Consider the following 23,192-nt stretch of genomic DNA (forward strand, 5'->3'; position numbering starts at 1 on the left):
TTAATGGTCATTTACTTCAGTTCACTTTCAGATGATTAACATTATTCAGGACTGAAAACAAAAACACAGGGTAACCACCGAAACATGATTTTTTGAGAGAATACCAAATTGCTTCCTTATGCACATGGGAACATGACTAATCCATTCCATTAAATTGCAGGCAGTTATTGGGTGTGTTAAAGTACAACTAATATCCCTGTCCTCGATATAACACCAGCAAAAATGTAATTGACCTTCACATGCTTCACCTATAATGATGAAAGATTTAAAGTGACTGTCCTGAACTCGCTTAACACTTGAAGCATTTTATACAGAAAAGACTCCAGCCTCTAATCCCACATAATAGGAGACACAGAAAATTGCCACTGCATTTATGGGTTAAGATGCATGTGGGAAAGCAGCTTAAATTATGTTGTTGCAGTTGCATTGCAAAACACAAGGGATGATTTGGTGGCATTTTGGAGGAGCAGTGAGCATAGGGCTCTATGTAAATCACAGATCAGAAAATAAAACAAGATCAAGACTCTACAGCCATGCTTGTGCCTCTGTGAGGCTGTACTGGAGCTAAATGCTCACATCAACACGCCAACGTGCTAGTTATGATAATGCTAGCATGCAGATGTTTAGCATGTCGCCAGTGTTGGTTTAGTGAGTATTTTGGTAATTAACCAACACGGGCAACATGGTAAACAAGTACCAGTGACCAGATGATGGCGTAAGAAGAAAAGTCAGAAGATCAAAGTTACCACAATTCATCCCCAATAGTTGTTATAGATATTTCAGTATAGAATTAAAAAGTCAAGCTCATGGTGGCACTCGAGGAAAAGTCAGGTGTTCACAAAAGCCAGTAGGATAAATCCTCTGGGGAACAAGAATAGATTTCAAACAAAGTGGTGGACCGACATTGCTGTCCCTAAAGCCATTCAGCTAGCATTGCAAAAAGTATGATATGTTAATTCTAAAATAATACTAACTAACAGAGGGAGACCACAGAAAATCTAAATCTGGTCCAACGTGAAACAAGTTATTCATTTAAGATAAACAAACTGCAGCACAGGTTTATTTACTCTAAATAGTCCGGATGATGAAAAGTCAAGCTCCCTGCATAACAAATATCAACATTCCTCATTGATGAATGGGAGGGTGGCTGCATGCGTGGGAAAGCATGTCTGGAGAAGAGCCATAGCAGGCCATGACGAGGGATGACCTCTTCTCATGCAACGGCACATTCCTGCCATAACTAAGTTGAAACAGGCCTTGGATAACTATAACCGGCAGCGTTGATGGGACTGGGGTCACAGCTTGGTGGAATTTAGGGGAGACTGCCATCCACCCCTTTGAAACCATTTTGAATAGGCTACCTAAATCCACCAAGACTCCCACTGGACCTAGAAGGTTAAAGATGTCAAACTGACATAATTTTACTACTTGACCTTTGTTCCATCAGCTGGCGATAGCAAGAGAAAGCCAGGCGTGTATTTAAATATTGTGGTCAGTGGTCTTCGGATGTAGGCCAGAAGACATATTTTCTTAAAAATAAACTCTTCATTACTTAAAAGGAATGTGTGAGACAATGACAATTTTGCATATAACGCATATATAAAAAAGCAACAGCAACATCTGTAAATCCAATAAACTTGTGCTGGTGACGCTGAGGTTTCCCTCTGACTAACGGTTAGAGAATTGGAGTAGATCGCTGACCCATAAATCATTTGATATTGATGTTTCAGACTTCTGCGACTCCCTCGGTGAAATTCACTTTCGTTCTCTGAGGTGCTATGATGGGAACTCCAACAGCTGCTGGTTTCCACAGTCCATTTAGTGGGGCCTGGAGGGAAAGTCACGGATTGAGGCAAAGCAGGAGTGTGATGGGAATTCATGTTCCAGACACCCCCTCATGTATTGATCTCCACTGTCCTTGGCTTTATTGACATAATGGGCTTCAAGGGCAGAGCACTATCCAAGGTCTATCTTTTTCCACTTCCACACTACACTTCCTGGAAGTTAGATACTTTCTATGGCCTAATTGATTTAAACCTTATCATTGAGGTCCTAATGGGAAAACTCTACATTGTTTACTGTTGGAGCAAGATAGCAAGGGCACTTTTAGTAAGCATTGTTGAAGTGGTAACTCTAGAGGGGAAAAGCACAGGGCACATCCTAATCCATTTATCAAGGACAATCATAGCGGGGGGGAAAGCATCAATCAATAAGCAGAGTAACTTAAAGAGTCAACCATGAGTCAACAGTGTGTCATTTTGATGGATCTATACATACATAGTGCCAGTCAATACACGCCAACTTTCAGAGTGGTCAGAAACTCCACAGGGACTTTAACGCTACACTTGGCTTATGTAGTAAAGCCACAGGCTTTACTAGGCTAAACGTAACATAAAAAGTCTGGTAAAACTATGGTGAACTAATTCATTTTTTTACCCCTTTTTATTTGAAGCCAGAGCAGATATTCTATCACTCATATCAGCTTATACGGATAAGCTCTCCATGTCTTCATGCAGATGCAGATGAGGGTAACAAAACAGATTAAGCATCTAACATTTTGTCAAAATCAGCAAATATCTCGTCGCTGTCTGCTGATTGTTCTGTGGGTCCGCTGAAAAGAATCCGGTGTTCATACACAGACTCCAGCTTTAAGTGACTATAAAAATAAAAACAGGATGTAAAGTTACTGTACTTCTAAATTATAAAAGGAAAGGAAATAAATTGCCCTTCAACATATATTTTGGCAAAATATCTACAGTTAAACAAATTGTGGACCTGTTGAAGTAGATGTACTGGCATTAATTAAGCTGTCATAAAAATTACAACTTAATTTATAATCTATTTATCATTTGAGTTTTTCATTTTGCTAAACCATCTTCATATTAAGTGCACCAACATTGGGCTGCCAATCCAAAGGTTAAGAGACCTTTATATTGTATGAGTAGTTAGTTTTTTTCTGTATGTGCTTTCCAACATAATAATAACTGTGTTAAGATAACAATTAGTTCGTTTCTGAAGGGGCAGTTTGAATACTTGGGGTTCACTATGTGCCATCTTCTTTGTCAGAAAATGTTTTTAGAGCATTTAGACCACTTCCATATGTGGTCCTGAATCAGACCCAAGTCAGATTTTTTTTAATGCGGCCGCAGTGTGAACAACCAAGGCGGATTTGATGCGACTTTTACGTCAACCTACATCGACATTTGTCACAATTATGCGTCTCTGTGAAGCTATTCACAACGCAGTCCCACCACTCCTGGCTTCTTCTCTGCATCCACACAGACCTCTGTAGTGAATTTGCAGCCATAACCCCGCAAAAGCAATTACACAAACATTTTCAAATAAAAGCGAAAATGCTTACTTCCTCCATAACCTCCCTAACTTCAGTGCAACAGCGTGCTGCATCTGATGTCATTGTTATTGTTCTTTTGCACATGCGGGTCAGTTTGAAACCGCCAACAGTTCACACTGGAATCTCATATAGGCCACATTTTTAAAGGTAATGTGAACAGCCAAACAAACAAATTGGACCTGAGCAAAAAATCTGAATTAAGCATTAAGACTAGCGGTGTGAATGTCACCTAATATCTTTTTTCCCTAGTGGGAATGAACCTAACCTACAGTAGGTCTGAATGCGTGGAGAAAACATGGGTTCTGTTAGTGTTTGTGTTCCTGTTTGACATGACCATCTGTGCTATAGCTACAGTAGCCAGGCTGCCACATGCCTAGGGAAACAAACACAAATATCTTTTGAATAACAGGTTCATAATAAATGACAAAAGCTATTAGATTAATTATTTGGCATAATCTGCTACGCTTGTACTCTAACTTCATCTGTTCAAAAACATCATGTGTTCAAATACTTGCTCACTAAAATTAGAAAATTGCTCACAAAAAGGGCTGAGGTTACAGCTAAGTGTTTACACTGCATTTGTTCTAACAATTGTAATCAAGGGATTAGCTCAAAATGAGGGTAGTTGATGGGCCTTGACTTGAGTGTTCATTTGTTGTGTGTTTAGCTTTTCTTCCTCGTTGCATCTGATCGTACAAAGAAATCTGTTGCAGATAAAGGAAAGAGCAGAGCGTATAGAAAAAGGATGTAAAGAAAATCAGTTGCATGATATTTTAGCTCTGCTGATTGAAATTAACAAAAGGTAAATGTATTAAATCTTTGCAAAATTATGTGTCAAAATGGTCAAAGCTATTTATTTGACCAGGTTATTAATGGTTCAGTCTCATTCAGTCATATGCAAACTGTTTTAATTTGCTTTGGGGTAGAATACTAATGTTGCCTGCAATTGATTTGCATTCCTTCAGTAGCCAAAGCAAACCCACAACGGTTTACATTTCTACACAGATTGACGGAAGAGTTAAACGTGCGTGTGGTACTTTCCAAGCCCTGACAGTAATGACCAGAACAAGGCAGACACTTTTATTTTCCCAAAAAATTGTCAAATCTTACTTGGAAATGAATCCTTTGTTGGCAATTCTTTACTTTCTAGCGTGTCAATGAATACAGCACACATGGTGGCTTTGGTAACTGTAATACAGCTCTGACTTTACCACTGCTGCTATCATATATTCAGAGGATAGTTATTACCCCAAACACCCCCACATCCAGACTCACTAATTAGGTTCCCCAAAGGAAATCAAGAAGAGATGTGGATGCCACATTCTTGCGTCCTCGTCAACACACTGAAGTTAAAGACCTCACTATCAGTGAATCAGCATTTAGAGGATAATTATGTCAAAATTATGTCAAAAACAACCCACTCAAATCCTCTCCCCCTGATCCTCCATGAGCCTAGATGGCACAGGGTCTATCAGTGGGAGCCTGTGAACACAGAGCAATGGGTGGTGGCTGGCCTTGACTCAGCCAGGGATCTTGCAAGTCCAATTATGCTCAAGCCCATTTCAAAGCCCTTGTAAATACGAATGTGGGATTTTGCTCTGGTGCTAATTAGGCCGTGGAATCATAAGAGACCTCTCAGGGACCATGACATTGCCACAATAGTTGGATCACAGTACCCAGATACCCTAAACCTTTGCATTGAACAGCAACATCATATTAAAGGCAAAACCCCCATCGCTATTGAGTTCAGTACTTTAAAACCTTCTGAAAGTAAATTTCTTTACACCACCATTTTATACATCGGGAATCAAAATACAGTAATAGAAATGTTAACAAAAAACTGTATACAGATACACATAAATAAATGTATACTGCATATGCTCAACCTTCCTGTACCAAACAGACAGAGACCTGTAACTGACAGTTTCCACTTAAACTGTCACTATTGCAAGACACAACAACAGACAAAACAAATCAAACGTGTCAGCAGGGAGGAGGAAAAACTGAATGAAAAATATGTATTGTCAATGTGAAACACAACAGCACTGACCACCATGTTGGCCTAAATGCAGAGGGATTTACTGAGACGACACATCAGACAACATAGCAGTCTCAGCCATCAAGGTAGAGGTGGTGATAACTACCAAAACAGAACGAAAAACAAAACAAGGCCAGAAATAGCTGCTGAGCTTTGTAGTTGAGGTGCAGCTACAATTTTGAAATACCTCGGTCATGAAGTCAGAAGGGATGAAATCATTTTCCAGCAAGAGAAAGATGAGTGTATACTAAAAAGAATAATTCTGCAACAATGAAATCATCTGAACTTGGCTTGAATTAAACTCAAACGTGTAAAGCAGTTGGCTAAATAAAAATATAATATGAAATGCTTTCAACATGCAGTATTACACTCAACATGACATATCCTATCATTGAATGGATGTACAGCATGTGTTTGACCTCTCGTTCCCCTTTGAGGTTGTTGAGCAGTTTGACAAATTTGACTGCTTTGTATTGGTTCATCTGTGCCAAAGCGTGAGAGAACTGGTTACAGAAAGGAAGATTTATAGGAGGGGCAGGCACAGAACCAAAGAACTAATAAACATCAGCCCAGGCAGCAAGGGCAGAAACTGAAAGACACAATATGACCATCCAGCCTCCTTTTCCAAGGATGACTGACCCTGTGTATAAGAGTCTACTTCAAATATTATTTAAACTCAAAGCTATCAGAATGAATACAGTAACACATCGAAACCGGATTGTCTGTTAAGTGTCAGGTTGAAGTTATTAGTCTAGTTTTTGCCTTGTCGTGGTAATGTTGTGGACGGTTGTATACTTGTGTGGCAGTTTATTTGTACAACCCAATATTACTAATGTCTCAATTGCCTTTACAGGCCCAACAACAGCAACAGTTCCATACCCAGCCCAAGGTCTTAAAGAAGTAAGGCACAAACTCCCTCAGAACATAGAGTGGCGTAAAACTGTCTTGTTTTCCATTTGCAGCAGCTTAGAAAGAAATTAGAAGGGCTTAGTTTAATGCAACAGATCTCCCTGCAAATTCCAAACCGACAGAACTACGGTAATTTACTAAGAGACTGCATTTTTAATGGTTAATTGTCCTTCTGCTGATGACAGGAAACAGAAAGTTTACTCCGCTTACCTGCCAGGATATGCAGCTCCCCGTTGTCCTGCGTGTTACAGGTCTGAAAGCACCAGAAGTCTCAGATTCAGACAAAACCACAGGGCATCTTAATGCGGCAGCCAATTTTCCTGCAGACAAGGGAGGCAAGAGTCGAGAGAGGGCAGATGTCAGCTTAATGTCACCATCAAGTGCTCCTGGTGAGCACCTACTCCTGAGAAGTCACAGATACAGGCTAATTACATTAAAAAAAATTATTGGATTTTTGTTTAGAAATGACAAACTGACACGAAATATTTAGCGTATTCACATTTGAATCAACAGAAGCACAGGACAATTTATAATTCCCATATGTACTACACGTTTCAACTAGGCAACTTGTTTAGGTGTTACTGAATACAGCAAATCACTAAAAGCTGATGACAAATCAATCAAAAGAAATTCCACATTTGATAGTTCAAGTTTGGCAGATTCATGGCAAGATTCCATGCATGGATATTTTTCCCACAAGAAAATGGGACTAGGGTAAGATATGGCACTTTAACAAAAGTGAGGTGGAGGTATGGTGGACCCTGAGCTGCTCAATTATCTAAATTAAAAAGGAAACTAACCTGTATAGCTTTGGCACCTGTAGGCTTCATGCTGAGGTCGGTCGAGCAGGTAGAACTCAATATGATACACAACTAGCCTGCTTTGTCACTAAGAGCAGCAGCAATCAGCACATAATCTGTGACCAAGGCTAAAAGTGAGAAAATAAAGACAAGTCTCATAAATAATGTGCTTTACATGAAGTTAAAAAGGATTATTTTTGTGGACAATGTCTCTCTACAACGCCCCAAGCTGAGAATGAGCCTGAAAACAAACACTGCTCCCACTTGATGTGGGATAATCTTCATAAACATCCACATCACCCAGTCAAAAAGCCACTGTGCTTTAATAATGCCAACAGACGAACGAACCATTCTACAACACTGTCACGTCCCAATTCTCATTAAAAGCCACAGAAATTAGACATGAACCACTCCCCTGCCCTAAATTCATCCCTGCAGGCATGGCCTTCTGGTTTCGCCCTCTTTATACTGTAGTCTGCCCAGGCAAGAAACCAAGCTATATAAGGAATTGTTAGTGTAGAGCCCAGCTAGTGGCTCTAAACTATTAGAGCCAAGGGTTTAGAGGTGGGGAGTCTGTTTGCACTGAAAGCCTTTTTATTTTTTTGTTTTAAGAGGGTCCACTTGCTAAACATGACTCGGGCTTTAATGTATAATCCAACACTAATATTGGCTGCCAGTGGGCAGAGGATGGGGGGAGGTGAGCAGAATGTTTGTGTGAACACATGCAGGTGTGAGTGCTGTGCACATGTCCAAGTCTGGGTGAGTAGCCATTCATTTTGTGTAGGTGTGTATATTATCTCAATCACAATTAGTATGCTCTTGTATTGATACCAGAGGCTTGGCACCTGTTCCTTGCTAAGACAGTTAGTAAAGGCAAAGCATACATAACGGAGAGTGACAAAGATATAGTACAAGAGAAAACCATGCATCCCAATTAAAGTAAGAACACTTTCAAGTTGAATTGTATTTAAAAGTCCAAAATGCCCCAAATATTAAAACTAAAAAAAGAATAGAAGAAATAAGAAATAATGTGCAGTCAGGCCAATTCTCCACTGGGCTTACCTTTCTTCCTGGCTCTAACTAACAGCGCACTACAGTATTTCTATGTAGGCCAGGGTTTTCCTTACCATTTTAAGGTTAAGGAGACAGCACCCAAGCCGTTTTGGACACCACTTAAACCGAATTATAATAATGATCCAAAATTATGTGAAATTGTATATTTTGTATTGAAAAACTTAACATTTTCTTAAAGGAAGAACCCCTAAATCTCCTGCCAAATATGTGCACCTAAGTCTTCCACAAACCTAGGGAAAACACTATAGGCAGATAAACTGCTAAACACCTTCATATGTCCTTTTATGGCAGTTAAGCAATGGTAATCAGGGCGGATACAGAGCTGAGCACACCAGGCTATTGCTACTGTGATGCAAACTGTTTTATTGCATCCCAATAAGATCAATTTATTTATTTATTTTTCATTTTAAACATCAAAACAGACAAACACACTTGAACAAGAACAACCACCCTCTCCCACCCCCCACCCTCCGCGGTCTCGAGGAAAAGAAAGAAAGAAAAAACAAACAAACAAAAACAGAAATCACACCTTGCCTAGTCGCCCTCCTCTTCTTCTTGTGATGCGGAGGTCATTAGGACTGATACTTGTGCTGATGCACCTTTCCATAGGTCTATAGTCGATGACTTGGCTTTGTTAATTTTGTTTTGTCATTAAGTAACAAAACAATCGGGTCAGTAGGAATTCAACATCCTATCACGATTGATATTATTGTTGTTTTATTCCAGAACTCATGCACCTGTTCACACTCCCAGACCATATGTAGGAAAGTTCCAGTTTGTTCAGGTTGACAGAATGTGCAATAGGGAGTGGGAATGACTTTAGAAATGTATCTCTTCTGAGGAGTCCAATATGTCCTATGACATATGTTGAAGTGGATCTGCTGGTGATTTGGGTTCTTGGAACAGTGGGAAATTTTGTCCCAAACTGTCTCCCAATTAATTATGTTCCCCTCCAAAAATCAGGTACATCATGTCTGCTAAAGAGGAATTATTTTTTTAATCTGGCAACCTTTCCTCGATTTAATGTCTAAAAACTAAACTTGTGCTACCCTGTCGCTGTGCCAATTCCTTTGTCTTATGTCCTGCTTGTCGCAGGTCGACAGCCCCTGTCAAGTAACCTGTTCTGTTTTATGTAACACCACCATCTATTGTTATTATGTTTCTACTTCTTTGTTACAAAAACAATAAAATTAAATACACAAAAAAATTATGTTACCCTCCGGGCTCAGCTCTCGCTCCCATTTCTTTACTATTGGGAGTTCTCCTATGGATACCTGCATCAGTTTAGCATTAATCCCGGACACTAATCCTCTTGCAGGAAAATCAACAAGCCATTTAATGATTGGGTGGGTCTCAAGACTGTTTCCCCATGGCACTCCATAACATTTTAGGGCTGACCTTAAGCGAAGATAAAGGAAAAAGGATGTCCTAGGGATCTCAAAGCTAGCTCTCAGGTCCTCAAAACTCAACATACCTTCCCCATTGAATAACAGGTCTAGAGTATACCTTTGTCACTCCACTGGTTACAAACAAAAGGTTTGTTACCAGACATTAAGTGCATGTTGTGCTTCACAGGCATTCTTGAGTCACAAGCAGCTGCTATGATGCCATGGCAGACAACTTTCACGCATTAAGTTTGGGAAATCTCTCTGAGACAAAAAAAACAAGAGTCTGAGTCGACCTGCCCAGACACTATAGTCCAGAGTACAATATTTGAAAGGTTAAGATGTCAGCCTTTGGCAACATGCACATGCACTGGGCTTTTGATCTCCAACTCAAGCTAAGACATTCCTATGGGAAGGAAGCATGCCAAGCTCAACAGAGCCTGAATCAAAGACTTTGCATGATACTAGCCGTCAAACCACATATGACATTATTGTACTTGGCTGGCTTGTAGCGCAAAAGAAAGTTTTAAAGCCACTGACATGCTAGTGTCATGCTTTAAAAATATAATGTGAAGCTATATAGGAGATGGCTGTCAGGAAGATGCTATTGGGCATTGGAAAATTGAGAGGAAATTGCCTCTGATCCTTTTTTTTGGTGATCCACTTTTGTTTCATTTTTGTGACAAACACCACAACATTTAACACAAATTAAGTATCTTTTTTTAAGACGTCAGATTACACCGACGTCTTAAACTGACAGTGCTCCTTAACATTCACAAAACATTCTAGTGTCTGCATTAAATGCACTGTCTGCATTTCCTCCTCTTAGCCATGTGCCTAGATTGGCTGTGTGTGCAGACTAAGTGGGCTGGGAGGCCACAGGACAAGCAGCCGACTGTTTGCAATGGTCCACGGAGCATGTCTTCATGACCCTGTTCCCAAGACAGCAACAACCGAGAGTCCTCCATGACCTTTACATGTGCCTGAAAAGTTGGGCATTCTGGATTAAATCAAAAAGATTTCAGAGACTCTTAGGATGCAAAGGAAGAATTGGCACATTTTTCTCTAAGATGTGATATTCTTGCTTAAATCTAGTGTCCACATAGTTCTAAAATGCCTTCAACAATTACTCTGATAAATACATAAACAGCTGTTAGGGTGTGTGAATCACAAACTGGACCAACATCTGAAAATAATATGGTCACAGACACACAAGTCTACTCAAACCTAACCCAACATAAACCTGCTACTCTGTCTCCATGGTAAAATGATTATGTCCTGACTCAAGCATATTGAGAAAAACGCAGCCTAGGTTGGCTGTAACAAGTGACTGAGGGGATACAACATTTGTAAAACAATAGGCATGCATGCCAAACGACTAGACAAATGACTGGAATGGAGAGCTACCCTGTAGAACATTAGCCATGATGTCATTATTGTGCATCTTAGAGCCAGGGCAGAAAAAGCATCTGTACTGATCCTAGAGCAGAGGGCTTGCATCACATTTAGATGGCATCAGACTCTATATTTAAATATGATTCTGCAAGACAGGAAAGGACTCTGACATCTCCTGGATACAAGTTACTTAACAGTAACCTCTTTATCATAGTCTTTACAAGGTACAGTCCCCTTCCTATTTCTTCTTTTAATAGTATTTGTATTTATTTTCACAATCCATGTTTCTCCTCACAACTCCTTAACTTTCTCTTCCCTTCTCTCCATACAGTAGGCCCACTGTTCGCCTCCCAGGACAGGCAGCTGGCTCTACATCAGACACATTTGAGGACAAAAGGGGAACTCCTGATTGTCGTGGTGAGGGCAGCCACCCTTGGCAGTGCTCAGTGGGATTCCGGTTGTTTATGGTTGGCACTAATTACAGATCGGCAGACCCACCAAGCTCTAGAAACTCCATTTGGTACAAAGAAAAACACAGAACTGGTTGAGACAGAAAGACACAGACTGACCATTAAAACTGTCTCCACTTGCAGCAAGCCAGATAAAACATGGAGTGATGTAAACTCAATGGGGTGGCTTAAAGACATCACTCAGGATCAAGCTCACACTCCTTGGGGAAGCCTATTACCTTGCACAGGGGCACAATGATGCAGTTTTACTACTACCCTGAGGGTTGATGTAGTTTTGCAGCTACAGCATTTTGAGTATGTATGTATAGAATTTAATTCACACTACAGGCTGTTGTAAAGCTAATCATGAAGATAATCTCCCTCTTCAAAGCTCTGTGTCTCACTTTACAATCACTGTAAATCCCTAGTGGCAGCATTTGTTTCAGCAACGTGTTGCATTAAGCTTTCTATCTTTTGCAGGGAACCTCATGCAAGATGACTTGGCCTGTAACGACTCCAGTCAGTCATTTTAAATCAGTTATGGAATTTAAAAACCTCCAGCCCTGTTGTAACTACCCTTAGTAGCTTAAAAGATTATCCTATTGGGCGGCGTTCCTACAGTGCAAAAGATAACGGCATCACCTGACAGGGCCAAGAGACAAAGAGAGTGCCATCCTTTTTTAGAGATATCCGGCATTACAAAGGCAAGGCAATTTATTTATATAGCACAATTCAGACACAAAGGCAATTCAAAGTGCCTTACATGAGCATAAACTTACAAGGCAAATAAAAAAGAAAATACGAAAGGTCATAAAGCAAAACGGAAAAAGATCTGGGTTTAGGATTTTGTATCTCTCTTTAAACAGGATACTCCCTAATCCTCATTTTCACAATAATAAACACTTGTAAGGTGGTGTTCAAATAGCTCAATTAGCAAAGGTGCATTTAAGATTCTGCCTGAGACTTGTGTTAGACCTACATGTCATTCCCTACCCTCTGGGCTACTGGTTTTATGTCACCACATTTTTACATCTAATACAGCATCTTGACAAGACGTTTCTGCAGGTTTCACCAAGTCACATTTAAGACTTTTTAAGATCTTTTTAAGACCATTATGAATGAAATTAAAGACCTTTATCACAACATCAACTGAGCCCTGAATTTATTTTTTTCAAGCCAAGTATCGCTAAACTTGCACTTCCTCATTGCTTAAGAATAAAATCTGTTTTATGCCTGTGGTACAATCCGAAAGAGACTCGCACCAATAACACAAAAGCGGATTGGCTGCAATATAAGTTACACGTTGATCTCATTGGTAGTCGTAACACAGTGAAGCTGGACTAGCAAAAGAAAGAACTACAACACCAGGGAATTAAATGAGTGTAATGAGGTAGCGTTGCATGGACGTAGGAAAATAAGACCTGTAAATTATTTAAGACCGGGAACACAACACCGGCGAATTTAAGACTTTTAAGGCCTAACATTTATATTTTGAAATTTTAAGCCTTTTTAAGACCACGAGGAAGCCATGTGACAACCGTGGGTGTGTCATTTCAATTCCCCACAAAGCTTTGACAGACAAGTGAATAGAGTGTCCAGACAGGAGGTGGGCATGCATGTGAATCGTTGACAGCACATGAACATGGAATCATTGTGAAAGCTAAAACCTGTGAATGGCCTATGGCTCGTTGCAGACAGCTGCTTGTTTGAGCTGATTAAAAAGGTGTCAACGTATAGCAAATTCAGCAAAAAACAAACAAAACAATGTGTTGAGTAAAATCCAGCATGCAGTCCCTTTGAAATATGCACAGCATAGAAATGTTTAATTCTAACGGCGCAGCCCACTGCTTTGCAATTAAACGCTAAAGTATGTTTCACTTCGCTCTCTGCTTTGAGCTGGTTGGAACCCTTTGTTTTATGAAATGACAACTACCGGGCACTTTTGTTTTGGCTTAATGCCAATAACTCGATTCAGCAATTATGGGTTATGTTCTTGAGGATGTGGTGATGCGGCTGAAATAAGTAAGGAAAACATATTTAGATATTTATTGTAATTCTATACATAAGATACTGAACAAAACTGGTTTTTTTTGTCAGACGACATACATATACACGCTGTGAGACACACAAGGGCTGACCTCATTTGAGGTTTGATATGTTTGCTCTATTAGTCTTTATGTCCTTGTATAAAACGACTTTGAAAAACCTGTTTAATTAAAGCCCTTTATGACGAAAGTCAGCCTGATTACTATGCATGTCCTCCTTTCCGTCATGACTCCACACCAAGCCTAATTATTGCTTATACAGTAAAAGTAAATTAACATGCCTTGCTTAACCAGCTGAGATGTAATGGGGGACTCATGAGCGTGTGTGCAAAAGAGATAGCTTTTAATTAAAAGTGCTGGTGGAAGTAGGGCGAGTATGAAATATATAGCTTATATATATATTTTGTGCAAGTGTGTGTGTGTGTGTGTGTGTGTGTGTGTGTGTGGGCAAGAGAGAGAGTTCTAAATAATTAGCAAATTTCAACCTCCTTAAAAACAGTATACTTACTAAGGCTAAATCATTATTTACTCAACTAATGAATACAGAAAATGTATTAGATTTTTTTTAAACGAGCAATGTCCTTGTATATGCATTTGCAAAGTAGTAAGTATATCAATAGATTACTGGTTAATGTGTCTGTTGCACTCCTGGCAAGATTACAAAGGCTTTCTAGTGCTTTCAATACTAAAATCACCCCTAGAAAAATGAATCTTATCCAAATGAGACTGTCATCTTCCCCTTGATAAATAAAAGCTGGTCTGAAAGTAGGGCTGTGCTCGATTGAAAAAATTCTTAGTCGACTAACACTCATTCAATTGTATCGACTAATCCATTAGTTGATTTAATCGACAGATCTGTAAATCTGAGTTTCTCCGCAATGAGTCATGCAAAAGCAACACTTTAATTCTTGTGTTTACCAGAGATGTGCTCGTACGTTTCTTGGAAATAAGTCATTCAGCATGAAAAAAGCATCAAACATGACTCATCGACTAAAGAAATCTAAGTTGACTAAGTCCAAAACGACCGATTAGTCAACTAATCGACTAAGAGGGAGCAGCCCTACTGAAAAGCAGTTCACAATGACCCTAAGTACGAAGAACAGCGTCTTTGGGCAGCATGGTGGCCCAATGGTTAGCACTGTGGCCTCACAGCGAGACGGTTCTGGGTTTGAATCCAGGCTGTTCCGGGCCGTTCTATGTGGAGTTTGTATGTTCTCCCCATGTTTGTGTGCGTTTCCTCCGGGTGCTCCGGTTTCCCCCACCATCAAAAAAAAAAAAAAACAACATGTACTAGGTTCTCCAGTCAGTGCTTGATCAAGGCACTGGCTCAGATCTGGAGTTGGTCCCCGGACGCTGTAAACAGCTGCTCCCTTGAGGGATGGGTTAAATGCAGACAATGAATTTCGCTACATGTACTATGTGTATGTGACAATAAAGTACCCTTACCTTTAACCGCTTTGGATCTTGGATTACTGTTACACTTCACCACACCTGAACCTGTTTCACATTCTCAATGGCACATTAAACAGATACTGTATGATAACACAAGTGGGGACGTTTCACAGTGTAAGAAATAGTATCATCCTCCCTATTTCAGTCCTCTCTTTTCCCCCCAAAACAAAGCAAATCTTTGCAGAGTTCCCATCACGTGTTGGTGCAGGTGTTCTGCTCTAGCGATCGCCCAGAGGGAAGACGATTTGCTGGCACAAGGGAGAAATATGCAAGCCAGAAAAAATACATGTCTCTTTCTCCATTTACATCTTTTGTTCTTCAGCAAAGAAAACAACCACACTTTCAACATTTTGACTTAAACTCCTCCTTTACAGTGCCAGTGGAAAAACCAAGGGAGAAAGCAATCCATATATTTAAACATCACATTTGCACTTTAAAAACTGCAATATGCTGTCCCAGTACTGAGTCCAGACATATAAAATCAACTGAATGCTGCAGCTTGTGCAGCTGTGGTCTTGTTTGCTTGCCTCATACTCATTGGCTAGTTTGTGTACAGCCACTGTTCCTGTCAGTCAACAGTCCTCTGGATCATAGGGCTTCCAAATCCTCTTCCACCTCCTCTTCCTCATTCCATGGCCCAGATCTACTGGCTGCATGCCAATATCTGGGCAGGACACCCACCTGCTATCACAATGACACATTTATGGCACGCAATAGTTCCACAAGCAAGCAGTCAGTTCAAACACCAAAGCCACAAACTCACTCTTAATGTCCAAATAAGGACTTATATTCCTTCTTACCTCATGTTATCTTTCACACAATTCTTAGACAGACAAGTCACACTTGTCTCATCTCCTATGAACCAGCAGCCAGAAGCCCCAGTCAGCCTGATATAGCTGTGGTATGGGCCCAGTGTGGGCCAGGGTCTGAAGGAATGGGAGTATTTGTTTTCTTGCCATTTCGATCTACATGTGATCCAGATCATGTCACGCACCAAACAACAAGCGGTGGGGGGGTTACTAATAAAATCTGTTTTATGCCTGTGGTACAATCCGAAAGAGACTCGCACCAATAACATGAAAGCTAGATTCAGCATGCACCAATATTGTTAATGAGATCACAGCGTGGATGGGCTGTGTGTGTGTGTGTGTGTGTGTGTGTGTGTGTGTGTGTGTGTGTGTGTGTGTGTGTGTGTGTGTGTGTGTGTGTGTGTGTGTGTGTGTGTGTGTGTGTGTGTGTGTGAGACAGCGACAGCAGTTAAATAGGTAATTCGAGATGTGCCCTCACTCAGCTGGGTGACTTGGAAATGGGGTGAGTGTGCAAATTTAAATTGAGCAGCACCGGCAGGATTATTTGTGGAAAAGAGTCTTGCTGTGTCGGGCAAGGTCAGGCAGCGGGTGTTTGTTTACAAGGGATGAGGTGGTGAATGCTGGGGATGCATTGTCAGTGGGAATGTTGTGTAGTGTCATAACCACCTTGGAATGCTAAGTGACAAATACTGTACGGTATAATTGTTCTTCTGTTTGCCAGTGAAAATGGACTGATCAGTTCATGTACAAGTTTCTCTCATTATCCATACAGTATCAAGATGTGTTACTGAAGTGAATAAAAGAATTTAGACACTGTGAGGAATTTAATTAAAAGCATGATATGGCCTGATCACGTACAGCACATCCATCTAGTGTTGAGGTGGTGTGGACAGTTGTAAACGCCCTTGTGTTGGGTATTAATCCAGCTTTACTCTACAGCTTAATGCAACAACATATTCTGATACTATGAAAATAATTCTTCATCAATACTGAGATATTGGCCATACTGCCTATCACGGTTGTTAGTGACCTAATTACTGTATTGTCCACATCCAAATGATAACAGCTATCGCAATAGTAGCCACAATACTATAATAGCCAACATTGGCCTACAGTATGATGAAGGAATTGGGGTTCATGTCATCACGTTTTGCTTAATGGTCTATGCAGTGTGACATAGTAATGTAACTGTGATTAGACAGTAGCTGCACTACACTAGTAGTAGAGCTGGGCAAGATATCGATATTAAATCGATATCGTGATATGAGACTAGATATCGTCTTAGATTTTGGATATCGTAATATGGCATCAGTGTTATCTTTTCCTGGTTTTAAAGGCTACATTACAGTAAAGTTACGTCATTTTCTGAACTTACCAGACTGTTGTAACTGTTCTATTATTTCCCTTTACCCACTTAGTCATTATATCCACATTACTGATGATTATTTATCAAAAATCTCATTGTGTAAATATTTTGTGAAAGCACCAATAGTCAACACTACAATATCGTTGGGGTATTTGGTCAACAATATCGTGATATTTGATATTCCCCACATCGCCCAGCCCTAACTGGTAGTATATTTCTCTTAGCTACTACAGTTCAGCATTTAACACAATGTTCCCAATAGCTCAAATAAGCCAAAGCTGATGCACAGAGGTATTAAAGTTGTCCCCGTTGATCATTGAGTTAGGACAAGATTAGAAACGGCCGTGAAAAAGACAAGGGGTCTTACTGCAAGAGATAAAAAGCAAAGCATTTCTAAATTTCCCATTTGGATGGAAATAAGTGAGTCGTGATGACATATTAGCATTCAGAACTGTGTAGGAAATGTTTCATACATTTGCAGTATCAGGAAGAGCAATTAATAAGTGTGGATTCGTAGAGAGAAAAACACCACACCCACCAACCCCTATCCATCTCATCTGTAATTTATGAGACTTCTATATTCCACTGAGCTTTGTCAAGATGCAGCTTAAGAACCACATAAAATAGTTAGACCATTAACCAAATAGAATACATCCACACAACTGTTCCAAAACTCAGTTTATAAAATGTAACCTTCTGCAGACTAAGCGGTGTACCTGATGACTGTTCTGATAGCCAACAAACACACACGCAAACTAACCACAACCCAGCTCCAAAAACCTACCAAACTTCATCCTGAAAAGCTTCAGATTATTGTACGAGATAATATTGCATGCGTGGAAGTGGCCCCCATCCAGCCCTGTAATCTTCAACAGCAGGCAGAGCTCAGGTTCACCATGGTAGACAAGTACAACAGCAGCAAGGTTTGTCTGAGAGACTTCAGCACAACACGTAGCATGTTATTTAAAGATGCAGGCTGAGTCCAGGAGAGTTAGTGAGGTCAAAACTTGGCCAAAAGCAAGCACCCCTCTGTGCTCTCAACACATTTAAGTAAGCCAGAATTGTGTTACCTCACTATAGCCACAACCAGTCACGGAATCTTTGTACTAGCTCAAACAAATACTTGCATAGATAGATCACCACTGATCCTTAAAAAGGAAATGATCCTTCCATACATGGAGTTTTACACAGTATCAAGGCACTTAAAAGTTAGAGATCAAGTAACACTTGATCTTTTATTCACGCCACTTAAATCTCTAATCCAAATTTCAACATAACAACTGAACCACAGACATTCGAGAAATGTATTCACAATAAAAGCATACCCAAGTTCTTACAGAGAAAGGCATTTGTTTCCCCTGGACAGACTTTGTCAGGAGAGTTTCTGTTTCCCTGTTTGGTGACATTTGTGCAGTGCAAAAGTCCTTCAGGGTTTTTGTTAGTCAGACTATCAGTCAAGGCAAATCCCAGAGAGCAGTAGCCATTGGGCCAGACTGGTGCAAACACTCTCCTGGATCAAAAGCCTAACTGTGTACACTGTTGATGCAGGGGATATTTTTCACCAGTTCCAGAGATACAGTGTCAGAAATGTAAAGTGTGCACGTGCAGATGTGCACACTTGCTGGGTGGGATCAAATGCATGTGACTGCATGGCACTTTATTCAGTGTCGACAGTGAATTTTATTTGTATTTCAGAGTTATTTGCTTTGCCCCCTATCAGATTTACTCACTTACAGACTTAATCACCAGAAACGCAGAACTGTGGGACCGAGCCTGAAGGCATTTTGCCTCTAAATGAAATTGGAACCTGGATTCATCCAGCGTTTTTGATCTCCCACCACATATTGTTAGGTCTTTATTGGCCATCTCTCCTTCCAGCCTCAGGCTGTAAGCTGTGTTAGTTCTTAGACTGAGGGATGTATTAGAAGCTAGGATTGCAAAACTTTCAAAAAAAGAATAATCTATTCAGATAGTTTCCACATTTCATTGTAATACAGAAAGCACCTATTATTCTTCTCAGTGTTCAAGAGTAAAAAATTTAGCAAAGTTTCTTCAAAGACAATAATTAAATGGTAGAAGAAATAGGCCGCATGGAGTAACTATAGCATGATACAGTCCTTGTTGTTGGTTTGAGACTTTAAGGGCAAGTATACACAGATCTTTGAAAACAATAGGCTAGAGACTTTAATATGATAGCCACAATGCTGTGACACAAGAATTTTGTGATAAGTGTTAGTGTCGAGTTGAGTTTGTGCTAAAGGTGGGAAATGTGTTTAGACACTGGGCAGTTAGTATGACTTAACCTCATTGTAACCTTTTACAGAGAAACTCAATATTAACAATATATGTTCACAATTCGCTTGTTGAATATGTGATATTGCAGAAAGTGATATTGTATTCAAAAGGGGCTTATCACTTTTATAACATGGACAATTACTAAAGAAACAAGGCTGGGTTTAGTCAAATTCAAACAAATAATGAAGCTTTCAACAAGATGTATTAAAGACTGTGCCTCCTCGACCTAGCTAGTGTGTAATAGGTTTTTCACAAAGAGGGTAACTGACTGGCTACTCTGGCTAACTCTTGCAAACTACCGTAAGTTGCCAAACCTGTTAGCAGCCTTCGCTAAAACTACTACTCTTTAGTTTTCTAGTGAAAAGCCATTGGAATCCCCTGAATACTAGTGTGTGAGTATTCCCCCCATTCTACGGCTCTGTTAGTAAGTGGGAGCCTGAGAAATAACAGAAAATATCGAGTTTGGAATGTAACGCAGCTGGAACAAACTCTTGAAGGAATCTCCAAATGAAGCCTTTGGTTTCAGGGTCAGGGAGTCTACTTGAGGCCAGAGCATATAGAGTGTGTGAAAAATCTGTGCGCAAAGAACACTTTGTCAAGGCTCTTTCTCATTAATACGGTTATGGGAAGTTGAAATAAAATGAGTGAGCTATCTTTGCCTATGGCAAAGACTCACAATTTTCCTTCAGAAATATTTAAACTGAACCCAAGTGGTGTTGGAACCATATCTGAGGGATGGTCTCCAAGCCAGGGTGACATCCTAAAGTGTTCTGAGACAGAAGCTCACCAACAGGTCATTCAACATCAAAAATGGGAGAACATTCATTTCTTCATGCTGCCACATTTTCCTCCATTAGGCTTTCCACTGACGGCCAAAAGCAACAGCTAATGTAATGTCATTACATGACCCACATCAATCAACTATTAAATAGACTTTAACGTGACATCGTAATGTTTTCACAAGCAGCAAGACAGGTGAGAGGTCTGGAAGACGTCAACAATGAAAAGGCCTTACATCATCACTGGCTCTGGTTCAGTCTTTGTTTTATGGACCCCACAGGACGATCACGATGATCATGATGGTAGTAGTCTATCCCACACCCAATATTCAGTTCAAAAGGAGAATATCTGACACCAATAAATCACCGACTCTGACAACTTCAGCCCATTAAGTCAGTTCAGGATATGCTGAATAGCTGAACTCTGCCTGCCCTGTGAGGAGGAGAGACACTTTTAAATCACACATTTTGGTGAAAGACAAAGTTTGACAAGGGTTGGGCAGCAGCATTCAGCTTTTAGCCAGCGTTAAGTCATTAAGGTCATCCTCTAAGCTAATTGTCCTCATTTGTATGCATAGTAAAAGAGCTGTGGCACAGAGGCTTATTGGAATAATGCATTCTAACTTATTAATTAAAAACTGCAATTAGCATTTCTTTTTGATTAATTTAATTGCAATTTTTTTTTGTATGCAGAAGAACTACATTATTGCCTCAACTCAGGTAATAGCTCATTTAGACAAGCTCAGGTCACCACCTCAGCTAATAGGTTATCAGCAGCGCCCTAGCCTAGACTTTCCCAGATAATTACAAATGTTTACAAAGTCAACATTCCTTTACATGTGGAACAGAATATTACTGTTATATATATGCCGTTATGAGCCTCATTCCTGAGCGTTAACTGTATGTTTTGAGCACACAGAACTATATTTTGCAAGCACATTACATTTTGAACATGAATTGAAAACTCGTAAAAAATAATTTTGTTTGAGCAAACAAAAATCGTGCAGGTAGACGCTGCTGCGCTCATGTCTCCTTCGCGCTCAACCTCTGCACGCGCTCAACTCTAGACACACTCGCTCAAATTTTCACAGCATTACAAGTGTGCCACAAAACCCACCAATCGGCGAATAGATCAATTCTGATTGGCAGTTTGTCTCCAATTAGATCGCAAGTAGCAGTGATTCCCCGGCAAGGGGTATTTCTGCTGTTGCCAGGGGGTACTTGGAAAGATTAACTAATCAAAATAATTGAAATTATGATTTACTTAAAACAATATATCAGCTAAAACAGCTCAACACAGATGTTTAAACATAGCAAAGTAATCAATGGTAGAAATAAATAGCTAAAAGTAGGCCTACTGACTTAACAGTTGAAATGATTAGCTAAAAGTAATGGATGACTGTTGAAACATTAACCACACTTCAAGTAGGCCTAGCTTGTAGAATTTCTGTCCAAACCAACCTAAATGTTTACAGTTCAATTGCATGAAAATGTAAGAATATTCACTGTAATATAATAAATAGTGTGAACATATTGGGAATTGATAGGGCGGGGTATGCGAGTTAATATGACAGGGCTGTGGGGGAACCTCAGACCAGAAAGGTTGGAAAGCACTGATCTACAGCATTTTATATTATTGACCGACCGGTATATTACAGACATGCCTTAATAGTTGTGTTAATCATAACACCGTTGTGTTGTTTGAATTACAATAACATGTCTCCGTGTGCGTGACTAACATCATCCTTCAACAATCTAACGTTAGCCCAGCATGGATAAAGTCTACGCATCCAACACGTCATCCAAACACACTTAAAATGCCACAATACAGCCACATGTAAGAAGTTTGTAATACTGGTTACATAATTATCGTGTTTTTTTAACCTTAATTCTGTTTGCCAAGGCTATATTTTATTGGCTTGCAAAGTAGCTATCCGTTACTAATGCTAACATTAGCTAATTTATGTCAAAAAGCAGTAGCTAACTAACGTTACTGCCAAGATATGGTTTCATTTTAAATACATTTAAAAAATAAATAAGGATATACTACGCACAGTGCAAACACATGACAACACTTGACGAGTCTTACAACACCTCTCGGGTCTCTAGTGAAACCAGATCTTGGCAGTAGTTAGCTAACGTTTCTGGTTTTGAGATAAATTAGCATTAGCAACGGATAGCTCCTTTGCAAGCTAATATATTAACAGAATTCAGGTTAATAAAACAAGGTTATGTAAATAAAGTATTAAAAACTACTTACATGTGGCTATAGTGTGACATGTAGGCCTACTGCTGTTCAGTCTCGCATTGCGAGACCTAATTTAGCTACAGTGCTGCCAGGCTTGTTCAGATGACATGTCGGCTGTGTGCTAAGTTAGCTAGCTAGATTGCTTGTGAAGGATGAGTCAAACTAACGTTAGTCACACAAGGAGATATGAGTCAAACAAAACAACAGCATTATAGTACACACAAATATTAAGACATTTCTGTGGTATAGCTAAGTCAATAATACAAAACACTGACCGAAATGTGTTTTAATCCAGTAATGTTAGTCCAACAGCTCCACTGTAGTCAGTATATGCTGTACCAGTAGTCTGACCAACAGGTGTTGACTGAAAAAGACTGTTCCTCCTAGATTTTTGTTTCCTGCTACTTGCAATCTAATTGGAGACGAACAGCCAATCAGAATTGACCATTAATTCTCAGATTGGTTGGTTTTGTGGCACACTTGCAACACTGTGAAAATTTGAGCGAGTGTGTCTAGAGTTGAGCGCGCACAGAGTGCAGAGGTTGAGAGAGAGGGAGACATGACCGGAGCACAGCAGCGTCTACCTGTGCGCAGAGAACGAGTTTTTGAGAGGGCTATTGAGGAAACTGCGTGAGAGGGGTTATTATTGCACATTAATATGCAAAATAGCAAACATGCAAATACATTTATTGAGCACGGAATAGGTTTTTGTTTGCTAAAACAAAATTATTTTTTGCGAGTGTTCATTTCTGTTCAAAATGCAATGTAATGTGCTCAGGAATGAGGCACATATATA

General features: G+C 39.9%; 1 protein-coding gene across 4 annotated transcripts in view; it reads right to left on the reverse strand.

The window, feature by feature from the left end:
• Nucleotides 1-23,192, reverse strand: part of peak1 (pseudopodium-enriched atypical kinase 1) — a 127,998-nt gene that overhangs the window by 95,990 nt on the left and 8,816 nt on the right. For 3 of the 4 annotated variants that reach the window (XM_028584499.1, XM_028584498.1, XM_028584497.1), the window contains exon 2: nucleotides 6,510-6,619. The exons of the other annotated variant lie outside the window; for it this stretch is intronic. The gene's annotated coding sequence lies outside the window, so the exon portion shown is untranslated. The remainder of the gene's footprint in view (nucleotides 1-6,509; nucleotides 6,620-23,192) is intronic. 4 annotated transcript variants of the gene reach the window in all.

The sequence above is a fragment of the Perca flavescens genome, chromosome 8 (assembly GCF_004354835.1).
Source record: "Perca flavescens isolate YP-PL-M2 chromosome 8, PFLA_1.0, whole genome shotgun sequence".
In the NCBI taxonomy this organism is placed as follows: domain Eukaryota; kingdom Metazoa; phylum Chordata; class Actinopteri; order Perciformes; family Percidae; genus Perca; species Perca flavescens.